This window comes from Helianthus annuus, chromosome 13 (assembly GCF_002127325.2).
Source record: "Helianthus annuus cultivar XRQ/B chromosome 13, HanXRQr2.0-SUNRISE, whole genome shotgun sequence".
Lineage (NCBI taxonomy): Eukaryota > Viridiplantae > Streptophyta > Magnoliopsida > Asterales > Asteraceae > Helianthus > Helianthus annuus.
The window spans coordinates 148,027,143-148,043,814 of record NC_035445.2 but is presented as its reverse complement, the minus strand read 5'-3'; the positions used below and the strand labels follow the sequence as shown (position 1 = coordinate 148,043,814).

Below are 16,672 nucleotides of genomic sequence, written 5' to 3'. Positions count from 1 at the left end.
AAATAATCATAATATATAAAAATTACGTTAGATAAGTAACATATATAATAAAAATAAGTAACAACCCAAACTAAAATAACCCTGGGCCGATACCGGTATTACGTTTTAAACCGGTATACCGGATTTTACCGCCGGTACAAACCTTATATCGTTTCACTTATTTACCGGGTGTTTCGTATCGGATTTACATCTGAAAACGGTAATACCGGTATAACCGGCCGGTATTTACCGGTTTTTAAAACATTGGTGACCAGGGTTCAATTCCTGACATAAGGTAAAATTTGGTGAAATTTAGGAGTAGTGTATGTAACCTTTACCGTTAAAAAAAAAAAAAAAAAAAAAAAAAAAAAAAAAAAAAAACCGAATGCGAGTAAGAGCATTCACACCTCTTCTACCATTTCCACCCTATAATTACACTAAAAACAATTATATTTTATCTCTCTTCCACTTACAACCAGTTTCAAAATATATTAAAAAAGTTATAAAAGATAAAGAGTGTTCCCTAAACATACAACCATTTTCTTTTTTCACCTAATCACAACCACTTTTTAGGGGATGATGGGTGGTCACTAGTGATACATTTCTATCACTACCAAGCACCAATCAACTCATGTCATGTCATCACCCAATATTCTATCACTAGTGATAGAAATGTAGTGGGGATGGTCACTAGTGATAGAAAATAGCTATTTAAAAATAGCTAACAAAAGTTGAGGGGCTAAATTAAACTTTTCATCAAAGTTCTATAAGTTCAATTGATAAACGACAAATAATGAAATCTCTGCAACAACAAAGTTCAACGCGTTACAAAAAGAACGCGTGATGAGGTAGGCGGTGGCGGTGTTCCGTGGTCGATTAACGCGTGATGGGGTGGTATCACGGACCACCCTGCTCTTATAATAGGAAAAGTGGAGGACCACCTTCAAAAAATTAAATGGATGGAATATGAATGCTCTAATAGTGAAAACACATCTATATTATAACTCACTAGGTTATAATCCGGAAATTTTCCGGGTAGGAAAATTTAATTTACAACAAAGAAAAGTATAAAAATAACACTTTTTAACATCTAAAGTATCATCTTTCCATTTTCTCCACCATAAATTTTTAATTCGGTTTCTTAAACTTTTTCTTGTTGTAAAGAGCCATAAAAACATACAAAAGCAATAATGTATATTAATCATGTATATTTTTTTAGTATAACGGATTATTTTTTAAAAATTTATAAACACGTATAGACAATAACGAATTATTTTTTAAAAATTTATGTTGTGGTTAGCCACTCTCATTTTTTTAGCCTAACTATTGATAGAACATAAGCAAATCTATAATATGCTAAATCTAATGAGGAAAAGGAGAGTTGCAAAGATTATTTTGGCCTGCTGCTCATCGATTAGAGCTACCTACATAATGTACACATTCACGCCCACATCAAAAATCTAAATATCCAAAGTAACAGAACAGGTTTAATGGTTCTAAACATACCTTTGCGATTAAGAGCAAAATAACAGGGAGGCGGCGATTAAGATCAAAATAACAGGGAGAAACGCGGTGTATGTACGTGTGTGACGGATCTGCAACTAACGCCGGAGATGGCAAATCCCACTCATTTGCAAATCCGTGACCGCGTAAAAACGACTACCTCTTGACGCGGTGGAATGACGGAGTTACAACCAAGACACGGAACCTTGCCCCACCCACATCAGCTACAACAAAAAACATCAACCAAAAGATACATGTTTGGATTTAGTAGAACCTTATCAATTTGTTTCATGAAGAAGATTAACATTTTATCAACAAATAAAGAATCTCAGACATAAATCAAGAATGAATACCACTGAAGTAGGTCAAGACAAAAACTTAATCAAACCCAAATGAAATCGACCAAGTTGCATTCATCCACTATTTGTTGTTTGTAATTTCTTTTTTATTCTAAAATATCATACTACATAAAATATCCTAAACAAAGGGACGCCATGAAGTTATAAAACGGTAAAATCTTCTTCATAAAAATATTTGTGCGCCCAAATCCATACTCTCAACCAAACATCATAGAACCCTAACAATTTTATCATAAATTCGTCATTAGCATGTAACCATTACAATTGAAACGAACCTCAGAAGAAGCCGCAGTCGAGAGACTCAAACGAAACGAATCTCAGCCCAGACTTCTTATTCCAAAATCACACGATCTTCACAACGAAGGAAGTAATCTGCAAAAAAAAAAAAAAAAAAAAAAAAAAAAACAAAAAACAAAATTAGTTGTCTGCTTAATTTGGGCCAGACTTTTAATGCTCTTAATTGAGTAGCATTTGAAGTAAATCAATCAATTCTACCGATCAATTTCTTCAAAATTTGAAACATTCACAACTAAAAAATATCATAAAAGATTATAAAACGTACCTGTTTGAGGTTACCTTTCGGTTATGACAACACTCTGAGGACTGGCTCAACTAACTCCACTTACCACGTTTAAACCAATCGCGGTTCCAATGATAATAGCAGCAAACTAAATCATTCATTTGACCATCTCCACCTCCAATCAACATTTTTAGGAGCTATTTAGTCAGTATGTTGCTTAAAAATAAAATCTTTAGCAAGTAAAAAAAATGATCATGAGTCCTAACAACTGAATCCAATTAACAAAACCATACAGTTGTCAACAACGTGGAAAAGAATAACACGAGCTTCAAGTTTAGCAATATGAGCGATTAATGAACCATTATCCCTTCGTTTAATCGATTCTTCATCAAATCATGCTTCACAAAGACGAACTCTCAACATGTTATGATCCATTCCCATACATGAAATAGATCAACGTATGCTGTCAGCAGCTATCAAAACACAAAATCCTCAAAACATGAATCAAACTTGGCAAATAAAGAGCAAAGAAACAATACACATTAAATCGTTAAACATCACCAAAATCCTAAAATTTCAGATCAAATGGAGTTAATGAGCTAAGATGGAGACTGCTTACATGGACACTCGATCTGGTCGGTAATTGCACCTCCGATCAGATCAGAAAACTGCATACTGAAATAGGGTCATTGGAACCGAGGCAAGAGACGGAGAGCAGAGGTGAACACGCACGCATCACAAACGCGAGGAGGTATTTATATTTTTTTTATCTTTATGGTAGGTTCTATCATCTTGATTCAAACCATACTTTAAAGAAAGCAAAACACCTATTGCAAAAAAAAGGTAGAATGTTTTAATTAACGTAGATCTAAACTGACAACCTAAACTCCAAACCTTTTATTTCCAAACCCTTTTAATTCTAACCGAATTAAACATCTTGAACAACAAAAAAATTGAAGATTTACAATAATGATTGACTTCAAAATTTAAATTTAAAATAATGTTTGACTTCAAAATTTAAAATTTAAAATTTGAATTCTGAAAATTAAATCACTAACATCCAATATCGTAAATTAAGCAAACTTATTAGGAAAGTCTAACCTTGCCAAGCAAAATTGCTCCAACATTTATTTATAGAAAGAGATACCTTAATTTAGGAAAACCATATAATACTAAAATTTAAGGAAATAACGAAATCTTTAATGGATTGTAATTAATACATATTAAAACAGTACAAAATTTATTAGAAACAACCCAAATATTCAAATTTAAAAAATATCATAGTTAGATTTGCAAAAAAAAAAAAATATTTTACAAAATTATACACATCAGCATAAACAATGAAACCTAAAATTATACAGAAAAAATAAATAAAAAATTAAATAAAGCAAATTCCTTGTAAACAATGAATCATAGTTAGATTCCTTGTAAGGTGGTTGTTCTCCCCACATTAGTGAAGCAAATTCATTAGGTATTTCCTATCAGTGAAAACAAAAAAAACAAATAAAAAATTAAATACATAAGTCTAAATATAATATGTTTAGTAATCATAAAACCAATAAACATACCAAAAAAATAGGATCATCGTCGTCAATCAACTTTAAGAATGAAGGACTGTTGTTACTCAAATCCATACCTGCAAATTAAATGTGAACGGTTTTAAACACGTATAAACGATAAATTATTTATAGAAATAAACTCATAATAGCGAGAAAACATATAAAACCGAAACAAACAAAAAAAGGTTTCAAAAAACGTAACACCATTTATTTATAGAAATAGAAACCTTAATTCCGGAAAATTATCATACTAAAAATAAATCACTAACGAAATTTAAAATTGCTCAAAATTTTAAATTTAAAATTTGATTCCGGAAATAGAAATAGAAATAGAAACCTTAATCCCAAAAAATTATCATACTAAAAATAAATCACTAAAATTTACATTTGAGAAATAGAAATAGAAACCTTAATTCCGGAAAATTATCATACTAAATATAAATCACTAACCAAATTTAAAATTGCTCAAAATTTTAAATTTAAAATTTGAATTCCGGAAATAGAAATAGAAACCTTAAAATTTTAAATTTGATGTTTCAGAAAATGTAACACCATTTATTTATAGAAATAGAAACCTTAATTCCGGGAAATTATCATACTAAAAATAAATCACTAACGAAATTTAAATTGCTCAAAATTTTAAATTTAAAATTTAAAATAGAAACCTCAAAATTTAAAATTTAAAATTGGAATTCTGAAAATTAAATCACTAACATCCAATCCCGTAAATTATCATACTAAAAATTATCATACTAAAAATAAATCACTATTTTTTTTTATAGAAATAGAAACCTTAATTCCGGAAAATTATCATACTAAAAATAAGTCACTAAATTTAAATTTGAGGTTTCAAAAATAAATCACTAACGAAATTTAAAATTGCTCAAAAATTAAAATTTCAAATTTGAATTACGGAAATACAAATAGAAACCTTAAAATTTTAAATTTGAGGTTTCAAAAAACGCAACACCATTTATTTATAGAAATAGAAACTTTAACTCCAGAAAATTATCATACTAAAAATAAATTACTAACGAAATTTAAAATTGCTCAAAATTTTAAATTAAAAATTTAAAATAGAAACCACAAAATTTAAAAGTTAAAATTTAAAATTTGAATTCGGAAAATTAAATCACTAACATCCAATCCCGTAAATTATCATACTGAAAATTATCATACTAAAAATAAATCACCATTTATTTGTAGAAATAGAAACCTTAATTCTGGAAAATTATCATACTAAAAATAAATCACGAAAATTTAAATTTGAGGTTTCAAAAATAAATCACTAACGAAATTTAAAATTGCTCAAAATTTTAAATTTAAAATTTGAATTCCTCAAATAGAAATAGAAACCTTAATTCCGGAAAATTATCATACTAAAAATAAATCACTAACGAAATTTAAAATTGCTCAAAATTTTGAATTTAAAATTTGAATTCCGGAAATAGAAATAGAAACCTTAAAATTTTAAATTTGAGGTTTTAAAAAACGTAACACCATTTATTTAAAGATATAGAAACCTTAATTCCGGAAAATTATCATACTAAAAATATATCACTAAGGAAATTTAAAATTGCTTAAAAATTTTAAATTTAAAATTCAGCATAGAAACCTCAAAATTTAAAATTTAAAATTTAAAATTTGAATTCTGAAAATTAAATCACTAACATCCAATGCCGTAAATTATCATACTAAAAGTTATCATACTAAATATAAATCACCATTTATTTATAGAAATAGAAACCATAATTTCGGAAAATTATCATACTAAAAATAAATCACTAACGAAATTTAAAATTGCTCAAAATTTTAAATAAAAAATTTGAATTCCGGAAATAGAAATAGAAAACTTAATTCCGGAAATTGTCATACGAAAAATAAATCACTAACGAAATTTAAAATTGCTCAAAATTTTAAATTTAAAATTTGAATTTCGGAAATACAAAATAGAAACCTTAAAATTTTAAATTTGAAGTTTCAAAAAACGTAACACAATTTATTTATAGAAATAGAAACCTTTATTCCGGAAATTATCATACTAAAAATAAATCACTAACGACATTTAAAATTGCTCAAAATTTTATATTTAAAATTTAACATAGAAAACTCAAATTTTAAAATATAAAATTTGAATTCTGAAAATTAAATAACTAACATCCAATCCTGTAAGTTATCATACTAAAAATAAATCCCCAATTATTTATAGAAATAGAAACCTTAATTCCAGAAAATTATCATACTAAAAAAGGAAATAATGAAATCTTTAATGGAATGATAATTAATACAATACAAAATTTGTTACTAAGAAAACAAAGACATTCAAATTTTAAAAAATATCATAGTTAGATTTTCAAAAATAAAAAAATAATAAAAATAACTAAAAAATCACTAACATCCAATCCCGTAAATTATCATACTAAAAATAAATCACTATTTATTTATAGAAATAGAAACCTTAATTCCGGAAAATTATCATACTAAAAACAAGTCACTAAAATTTAAATTTGAGGTTTCAAAAATAAATCACTAACGAAATTTAAAATTGCTCAAAATTTTAAATTTAAAATTTGAATTCCAGAAATAGAAATAGAAACTTTAAAATTTTAAATTTGAGGTTTCAAAAAACGTAACACCATTTATTTATAGAAATAGAAACCTTAATTCCGGAAAATTATCATACTAAAAATAAATCATTAACGAAATTTAAAATTGCACAAAATTTTAAATTTTAAATTTAAAATAGAAACCTCAAAATTTAAAATTTAAAATTTGAATTTGGAAAACTAAATCACTAACATTCAATCCCGTAAATTATTATACTAAAAATTATCATACTAAAAATAAATAACCATTTATTTGTAGAAATAGAAACCTTAATTCCGGAAAATTATCATATTAAAAATAAATCACGAAAATTTAAATTTGAGGTTTCAAAAATAAATCACTAACGAAATTTAAAATTGCTCAAAATTTTAAATTTAAAATTTGAATTCCTCAAATAGAAATAGAAACCTTAATTCCGGAAAATTATCATACTAAAAATAAATCACTAACGAAATTTAAAATTGCCCGAAATTTTGAATTTAAAATTTGAATTCCGGAAATGGAAATAGAAACCTTAAAATTTTGAATTTGAGGTTTTAAAAAACGTAACACAATTTATTTATAGATATAGAAACCTTAATTCCGGAAAATTATCATACTAAAAATAAATTACTAACGAAATTTAAAATTGCTTAAAAATTTTAAATTTAAAATTTAGAATAGAAACCTCAAAATTTAAAATTTAAAATTTGAATTCTGAAAATAAATCACTAACATCCAATGCCGTAAATTATCATACTAAAAGTTATCATACTAAATATAAATCACCATTTATTTATAGAAATAGAAAACTTAATTTCGGAAAATTATCATACTAAAAATAAATCACTAAAATTTAAATTTGAGGTTTCAAAAATAAATCACTAATGAAATTTAAAATTGTTCAAAATTTTAAATCAAAAATTTGAATTCCGGAAATAGAAATAGAAACCTTAATTCCGGAAATTATCATACTAAAAATAAATCACTAACGAAATTTATAATTGCTCAAACTTTAAATTTAATATTTGAATTTCGGAAATAGAAATAGAAACCTTAAAATTTTAAATTTGAAGTTTCAAAAAACGTAAGACCATTTATTTATAGAAATAGAAACCTTTATTCCGGAAATTGTCATACTAAAAATAAATCACTAACGAAATTTAAAATTGCTCAAAATTTTAAAATTTAAAATAGAAACCTCAAATTTTAAAATTTAAAATTTGAATTCTGAAAATTAAATAACTATCTTCCAATCCCGTAAATTATCATACTAAAAATTATCATACTAAAAATAAATCACCATTTATTTATAGAAATAGAAACCTTAATTCCAGAAAATTATCATACTAAAAAAAGGAAATAACGAAATCTTTAATGGATTGATAGTTAATACAATACAAAATTTGTTACTAAGAAAACAAAGACATTTAAATTTGAAAAAATATCTTAGTTAGATTTTCAAAAATAAAAAATAATAAAAATAACTAAAAAGTTATACAGATTAGCATAAACGATTTAACCTATAACAATTATCGGATCAAAAAACACCAAAACAACCATAAAATTAAACTTACCTCTTCAGTTCGACGAAGATTTAGAGTCCGGTAGTTGCATAAAATTTAGGGTTTCTCAAGAAAAAACAAAAACCAAAATAATAAAATCACTAACAACATCACTCTTTGAAGACATCAAGAATAGATCCATTCATAACATTATAATCGGAGAATTAAAATCATCATCAACAACAAAAAAATTACAGAAATAACAATACACCTTTAATTTTTATAAAATCAACTTTAATTTTTGATCGAATCTACATAAATAAGAACAAAGAAAACATTATTAGCAATCGAAACAATTTTTATAAAATCAACTTTGTATATAATCGAATAACATGAATAACAACATACCTTTAATTTTTTTGATCGGATCTACAAAAATCAGAAAAAATGGTTTTTAGCAATCGAAACAATCTTTATAAAATCAACTTTGTATAAAGTCGAATAACATAAATAACGCAGATCTTGGTTCGATTTGGTCTATTTACCTTTGATTTGAACCGGATTCTTGGTTGAAGATTGTGATCGGAGAACATAAACAAAGACTATTTCGCTTGGATCATGTAGTTTAGCTTTGATTTGTGAAGGATTTCTTGATTTAAGCTTGTGATCGGAGAAGGTAGGTAGAAGAGAGAGAACAGAGAGAATGAAGATCACCGATTAAGAATTGGTATGCACAATAATTGAGTAAAAACAATTTAAAGGACCCATATTCAAAATGGGTAATCTGGAAAACCCGAAACCCGGCCCAAACTTTTTCGGATCCCGCGTATTTCTTTGGTTTTAGGTTTGTGTTTTGTGAAAGTTGGTTTGTTTATAGAGAATTACATGAATTCCCTCCCAAAATCAAGGTTCACTAAACCAATGGATGCCACATCAGCAAAATGGCTCCACCATTCAAGGACACATAGCCCAAATCATCTCATTTATTAATACATATAGATATAGATTGCCCCTTAATTCGTCAAAATACATTTACATGAGTTTTTTTTTAGAAAAAGTCTAAAAGTCACCTTACATTTACATGAGGGTTTTTTTTTTTTTTTTTTTTTTTTTCAAAAAGTCTAAAAGTCACCTTATCAAATCTTGACAAACTTAAAAAGGTAAATGGGTGTTGCATACCCCCATCCCTACGGAGCTAAGACTATCCATAGTGAAAACTTTTGTAGGTGTGAAGAGCACCATGTTAGTCCAAATGGGTGTTGCATACCCCCTACCATGGTGCGTGATGGCAAGGTTGTGGCCATGAGAAAAGGGGTCAAAATTTGAGCTTTTGTTGTTGATCGTTAGGGACTTGATTTGACTGTTGTATTATTAGTTTTTAAGTTAATTTTTAATTACTTTTACTCTATAAATAGTAACACATCAATCTATTTTTCACACATCATTCTTCTACGCCTCTCATCCTACAAATAAGACAAGCTATAACTTCCACACCGAATAGAAGCATAAGTAAATGGACGTTGGATGAAGAGCACATATTAGTTATGGATTGGATCGAAGTGACTGAGGATGCAAATATCGGTAATAGTTTTTTACTAATATTTATACATTTTTATTTATATTTACCGTACAACTGATTGTATTTGTATCAAAGTGAAGGAATAGTGTAAAGGTTGAGAAATTTATATAGACGGGAGCATGATCCTAGTGACACGAATGTATCCTGGATGGGTGTGTACAAATTATCTTTAAGTGCAATGTCTTGAAAACCGGATCGGATCGGCCGATCGGACCAGAAACCGAGGGTCTGACCGATCCGATTCACCCTATCAAACCGCTTTTGAGTCGAACTAGCCGATTGGATCGGGAACCGGGAGTCGGACCAGAAAACCAGGTGGTCGAGCCGGATTTTTAAGGGGTTGAACCGTATATATATATATATATATATATATATATATTTCAATCTTACCATATTTATTTTTGTAATATTTACTGCATAACCTTGTTATTACATTCGATCCGACCGGTTCGACCGAACCGACTAATGAACTGATAAGGAGATCGCTTCGACATCCGATCATGATAACATTGTTTAAGTGTTTTGCTATTTTCTATTTCTTTTTGCTAAATTATGTTATGTTTTATATTTTGATATTAAAGTTGTGTTTTTTAAACGTTATTTTATAATTGCATCTATAAAGTAATGTTAATAATATTCAGAAAATGGATATGATCGGGTGGTTCCACTGGTGGCACGATGATACTCCAGTGGTCCGTCAGTGATCCAAATTTGCCGTTCAAAAAAAAAAAATAATAATATTCAGAAAATAATAATTAGGTAGCATTATAAAATGTTCCACACTCACATGATCGCCATGCCCAATGCGTTTTTTTTTTTGAACGATAAATTTGAATTACGACGGACCACTAAAGTTTCATCGTGCCATTAGCAGAACCACCCAATCATATCCATCTCCACTAGGCATGATGCTTATACACCAACCAATTCAGAAGGAAACTCAATAAATATGAGAAAAACCTCCTTGTGGAAATCGAACCCATGTCCTACTGGTCTCAAAGTCTTATCCTACCCACAAAATGCCACTAGGTTATAAAGCCATTGGTCATACCCAATGTGTTCTACTCTTTTTCTTAGGTGGTGTTGAGATGGGTGATATGTCTACACTCACATAACCACTACGCCCTTATGGTAGACAATATTTTTTTACACCCACATAACTGGTACGGATAGTCTAAGCAAATACCATGCGTTAAAACAATCTTAATGATGTATCAAATGACTTTAACGTGATGTAAATCATGTCTCGACTAAACCCATTGAATAATTATACCTTTATTAAGGTTTTGGTCTCGACTAAACCCATTGAATAATTACACCGTTATTAAGGTTTTAGACGACTTTGTAGCAAGGCATTTAAACTTATGGTTGGTTCTGGATGGAACGTCAAGTATGTACATGGACTGGGTCATGTTGCATTATTAGATAAAACAATATATTAATATAAGTGTCTTGATATATTACTTATGTTTTATAGTACTTTATTGATCGATGTCACCTCTTCATTGCAACCTTTGGTAGTTTTCACTTCACGTTGTCAATGCATAACTAAGGTAAGCTATGAAAGAGCTAGAAGGCATATAGTTAAGGATTTTTGCTATTTATATTATACTTGAGAAACTATATATTTTCTGACAGTATTTAGTTTAGGCTTTATATAATTAAGGGAGATGTAGGTAGCTTCTGATTAAAGTTCTCAAAAATTGGGTATCAAAAGTATCGACAATGGATATGCAATGGCTTCTTATTTTAATCTTAAGTTAACTTAGTATTTTAGTGGAAATTTTATACTTATGTTATCCTAAAGAAGCTCATTTTTGTTAGGATCTGTAGATTTTGTTGATAAATGGGCATGTACGATTCGAAAAATGTATCTAGACAAACAGAGTGATCACCGGTTATGCATTGACAACGTGAAGTGAAGACTATTCTCTGTGGTCTGCACCACACTTAATTCCAGTGTTCTTCATTTTTAGGCGATGGATTTGGGATTTATATAATGCAAAGGTATGTGATTCACAAATTTATTAAAATCCTCAATCTATGTTAGAACATATATGTGGATTCCAATCAAATCCTGTAGTTTTACATTGCGGAAGTAGTGGAACACGGTTAAATGTATATGATGGATGCCAAAAAGTGGCGTTACAACTAATAGTTATAGCAATTCACAAATTTATTAAAATCCTCAATCTATGTTAGAACATATATGTGGATTCCAATCAAATCCTGTAGTTTTACATTGCGGAAGTAGTGGAACACGGTTAAATGTATATGAATGGATGCCAAAAAGTGGCGTTACAACTAATAGTTATAGCAATTCACAAATTTATTAAAATCCTCAATCTATGTTAGAACATATATGTGGATTCCAATCAAATCCTGTAGTTTTACATTGCGGAAGTAGTGGAACACGGTTAAATGTATATGAATGGATGCCAAAAGGTGGCGTTACAACTAATAGTTATAGCAATTTGGAATTCCAGTTTTGCTTTTCATTATTTTCATAGTAATTAAATGAAAATTGACGACTTTTAATATTAATTTTTGGTGTGTATTGTTCAGGAAAGTGATGCATACAATAAAGCAGGGGCGGACTTATGAACAATCATCGGGTTCCCAGGAACCCATTCGATTTTTAATTTTTAGTGCAAATATATATAAAAAACTGAAAAGGAACCCATAAGTAAAATATAAAGTGAACCCATAAACAAAAAAGCTTTGGTTCCACTGGTTAAGTCGCGTTCGTCTTCTGTTGATACCCGGGTTCGAATCCCGTATCAGGCACTTACTAAATTTTTGTTACCGTTTCTTTTATTCCTATTTTTTTTTCTTTAATGAACAACCCATTTAGGGTTACAACAAAAGCACAGAACAAGTGAACAAGAGCAGACTCGCAGCCTCGTAGGTATCGAACAAGAACAACAACGCCTCCACCCTCACCCTCTTCCCTCCGGCTGTCCTCCTCCCTCCAGCGACCACCTCACCGTCCTCCCTGCAACGGAAGGAACCAAGCAGAAGGTTTGTAATATTTAGCGAAACTGCAATGGAAGGAACCAAATAGAAGGTTGTGTTATCGATTCCGGTGGCGAAAAGCTGAGGAATTTGGGGTAAATCAGGGAAAATTGGAAAGGGTCAGATGGCTAAACCTAGGGTTCTTGCAATCACCAGTAAGTTTTCTCTTTGTTTTTTTTTTATTATTGTTTTTGTTTTGATCACACTTTGTTAGAGAAATTTAGTGGTGGTTTACTTGATTAATTGATTTGGCTGCTTGTGATGTCCTTTATGAAACCCAAGTTCGGGTCTTGTGATGTGCTTAATTGATTTGGATGCTTGTGATGTGCTGAATTGATGTGGCTGCTTGTGATGTGCTTTATGGAACCCGAGTTTGATTTATTGATTTGGCTGCTTTGTTAGAGAAATTTATTGTTTTCGTTTGGATCACACTTTTGATCTTTAACTCTCTTAAGAAAGAAGACCTATGGCTTGCTAGTCCAAATAACTGTATCATTCATGTAGAGTGCCAATGAATGCCCGTTCAATTCAATTCTATTATCATCTAGTCCATATAAATTTATTTGCCTGCATAAAACAAGTCAAACATGTGAAAATATTATCAATGAAGCGAGAAGAACTGAACATGGTTTGTTGAACACATTACTTCCTGAACCGCCGACATTTTGTGACACTAGTGTGAATAAGAACGCAAACTAAGGCACCATTAACCACTGACTTGCTTATGTGTATGAGTTCATTGTATCGTATTTTTATTATGTGATGAACCTTACCGGATCCGAACCATCGAACCGACCTGAATTTTTTATGTCAGTCATATCATTGAAACATCTATAAAAGTGAACCCAGTGAAAAAAATTCCTGGATCCGCCACTGCAAGAAAGATAGTGGAATAAAGATGTAACATGGTATACTGAAGCTAACAAGTTGGATGAATCAAATGCTCCTTTCTACTTCAACGGAGCAACCACCTACTTAGAATTAGGATGGTATGCTTTTAGTGTCTGTAGATTTTTTTTAATCTCACTTAGAGGTGTTCACGGTCCGATTTTGATGGTCCTTAGAAGCCAAACCGTTTATTAAATAAATCTTTACTCATTTTAATTAACCTAAAAGTTTCTCATGCTCCAACTGTTAAATTTAGGGCATTTAATCACTTTTCTTGGTAATTTTATCTTCTCTTGAAAATAGACACTATCAATTATTTCTTAATAATCAAAATGAAAATTATGGACAAATGCATTTGTGGATAAGTTTTTGGATTTTATCATATAACTAAGAATAAGTGTACATGATGTCTAAGTGACAAAGAAAGTAAGTGTAGATAAGATTTTGGAGATTGGATTGCCAACTCAAATATGAATATTGTCAAAATCGAACTATATAAATTAGGTAAACGAAGACAAGCTAACTAACACGTGGTTATTATGATGCTCAAAAGATAAAAAGATATTGCTTATTTTATTATGAATGTTTTAATTTAATATAATTCATTTTTAAATCGTTAAAATTAAAAGTTTTGAATAAAAAGAAAATCGTTTAAAAAATAAAATTCAATCAGGTGTTAAATAAACCCGACCTAATTTATCCAAGGGTGTGGCTAAATGCACCCCTATTTTTACTTTTCATACCTCCTTTCTAAAAATATCATTTTAAAACTTTTCAAATTCCATCCCTTTATAAATTCATTCCTCAAACTTTTTACACGAACTCACAACCAATACTCTCTTTTCTTCTAAATTTATAATCTGTAAATCTGCAACTTGCTTGGGTCGGGTCTTGTTGCTTCATGCCCGTATAGCCCCCTCGTAGAGAATTAATAGGGAGATCACAATTCCAACCAACCAAATACTGTACATCGTCAAGGATAATGACTTCAACTTCATCACTTTTTAATGGGTTTTTCCAACCCATTTGATAATAATCAATGGATTATCTAAATATCTAAATTCTAGGTCTGATTGGCATGATTCCAATACTAAATCTTGAAAAATAAAGCATATAATTTGATGAACGAGAAGGTTTTGTGAATGGTTTTTTGGTGGTGTGATGTGTTGGATAAACTGAGTTGTTGAAGGCAGTAGGCATACCCAAAAGTTAAATGTATGAATTAAATCTGAATCTGGTGTTTGATTGACATTTGGGTTTTGCGTTTGATGCATGATGTGCAGATTCACAGAGAATAAAATGTTTATTTTTTTAAGATACTATGAGATGGAGTTTGAATTGTGAGAAATTGGAGGTAAAATTACGTTATTGTTGTTTCATTTGATCGCAATTCTTCAATTTCTTTTAGGTTATGGAATTTGGTCATGGTGTAGAATTAACAGAGAAATTGGAGGAGTTGCAGAGTAGCTATAGATTGTCAACTAAAGGAAGCTTTAATGTTGATTTACAATGACTAATGAGGCATACACACCTTCACAACCGAAGCAATCTCACTTGTACGATCTCCAATATATTCTTTCGAGTCCCTTTGAACGAGATTTTTGTGCTTATAGTATAAGACCAAGATAGGTGTTGTTAAAAAGTTGTAAGAATAATCCAAATCCATACTAAAACAACTAGTTTTCTTTCACAATCGCCGCGTTGCGGCGAACTTCTTTTGTTATTTAGTCTGTGTTTACATGTGTTTTGAAATCATTACGAGGGCGTTGCGCACGAAACCGCTAACAAGAATAAAAAGAAAATATAGAAAAAAACACTAAAAGATAACCGAAAGAAAATCAACCAAAAAAGTTTTATGGTAATGATGTTGTTCGTATGAAAACCGTGGTCAGAGATAAGAAAATGGTACTGGGTACCGGAACTGAATTTCCCGAACCGAAAGATCTTAAATACAAATTCGGTGCCGACGTTTGGCGCCTACCGGTTTTTACCTTCATACACCGGTACCGTAACCGGTATTTTCGATGTCGGTATTAGTTGGCACCGAATGACTGCAAAACGCGTGTCAGCAATGGCAAGCAGATACTAGATACTGAATATCAAAACATAAATAAAAATGACGCGGTAAGGATAGTCACTCCGTCCTAAAAAAAGAGATTTTAAATAACCTAATATATAATAATAGGACCCACACGTCTTATACGTTGGAAATTCGGTTGTTTCCAGTTCATTTATTACGGTGCGAAAACGTTAAAATATGGATGAGCTCGGTACGGTAACGGCATCAAAAGTACCGATCCCGAAAATCGTCGCAATTAGGTACCAGCACAGAAAATGCTCGGTACAATACGGTATGGTGTTTAAATGTAAAAATCAATAAATACAGGTATGGTGCTAGACCGGTGTCGAACCGAAAGTAATGATTGGTACCGAAAATGATTTGGTATAGTAAATTTGGTACCGATACGGTACCGGTTTGATTACAGGATTTGATACGATTTGCTCGTCAATAATCTAAATATCCAAGTTAATTTTACATGCTACAATTCATTCATTACAGAAAAAGAAAAAAAAAGCAAAATAAGTTGTTGTGTATATAAAACGTCATTCAAACGAAATACAGTTTACTTACTTATTGTGTGTATTAAAAGTAATCTAAACGGTGCAATTACTTGCATTACTACGTTGCTACAAGATATGATGAGCTCGGTACCAACTGGTACTGAAAATACCGTTACCAAAATCCCCAAAAGTGGGTATCGGTACCGAATGTACCTGGTACGGTACGGTTTGGCACCGGTTGCTACTGGTACGGCACCGATATTTAAAGGTAAAAATTGATGAATACTGGTGCCGAATTGGTACCGAAAATACACCCGGTTTAATAAGTTTGATACCGATACTGGTATCCGATACCATTTCTTAATCACTTAGTGATTTCTAATTTTAAATGTATAATTTACTGTTCAATTAAATGTATAATTTACTGTTCATTCAGTTGGAATTTTATTTTAATAATTTAATTAATAATATAGGTAATAAGAGTCTTGGTTATATAATTTAATTATTTTTATTAAATTGTTAAAAAAAAACTTCAAATAGATCTAATCGATAAAATGTTTTAAAATAAAAGGTTTAATTGTATTTATCTCAAAACTTGAAGGGGGTGGTGCAACCAG

At 30.0% G+C, this 16,672-nt stretch overlaps 1 long non-coding RNA gene across 1 annotated transcript; it reads left to right on the top strand.

The window, feature by feature from the left end:
• The first annotated feature begins 12,370 nt into the window (after nt 1-12,370).
• On the top strand, nt 12,371-15,216 carry LOC110899698. Its single transcript, XR_002570471.2, has 2 exons — nt 12,371-12,760; nt 14,902-15,216. It is a non-coding gene; the product is annotated as an uncharacterized LOC110899698 (long non-coding RNA).
• Nucleotides 15,217-16,672: the final 1,456 nt, after the last annotated feature.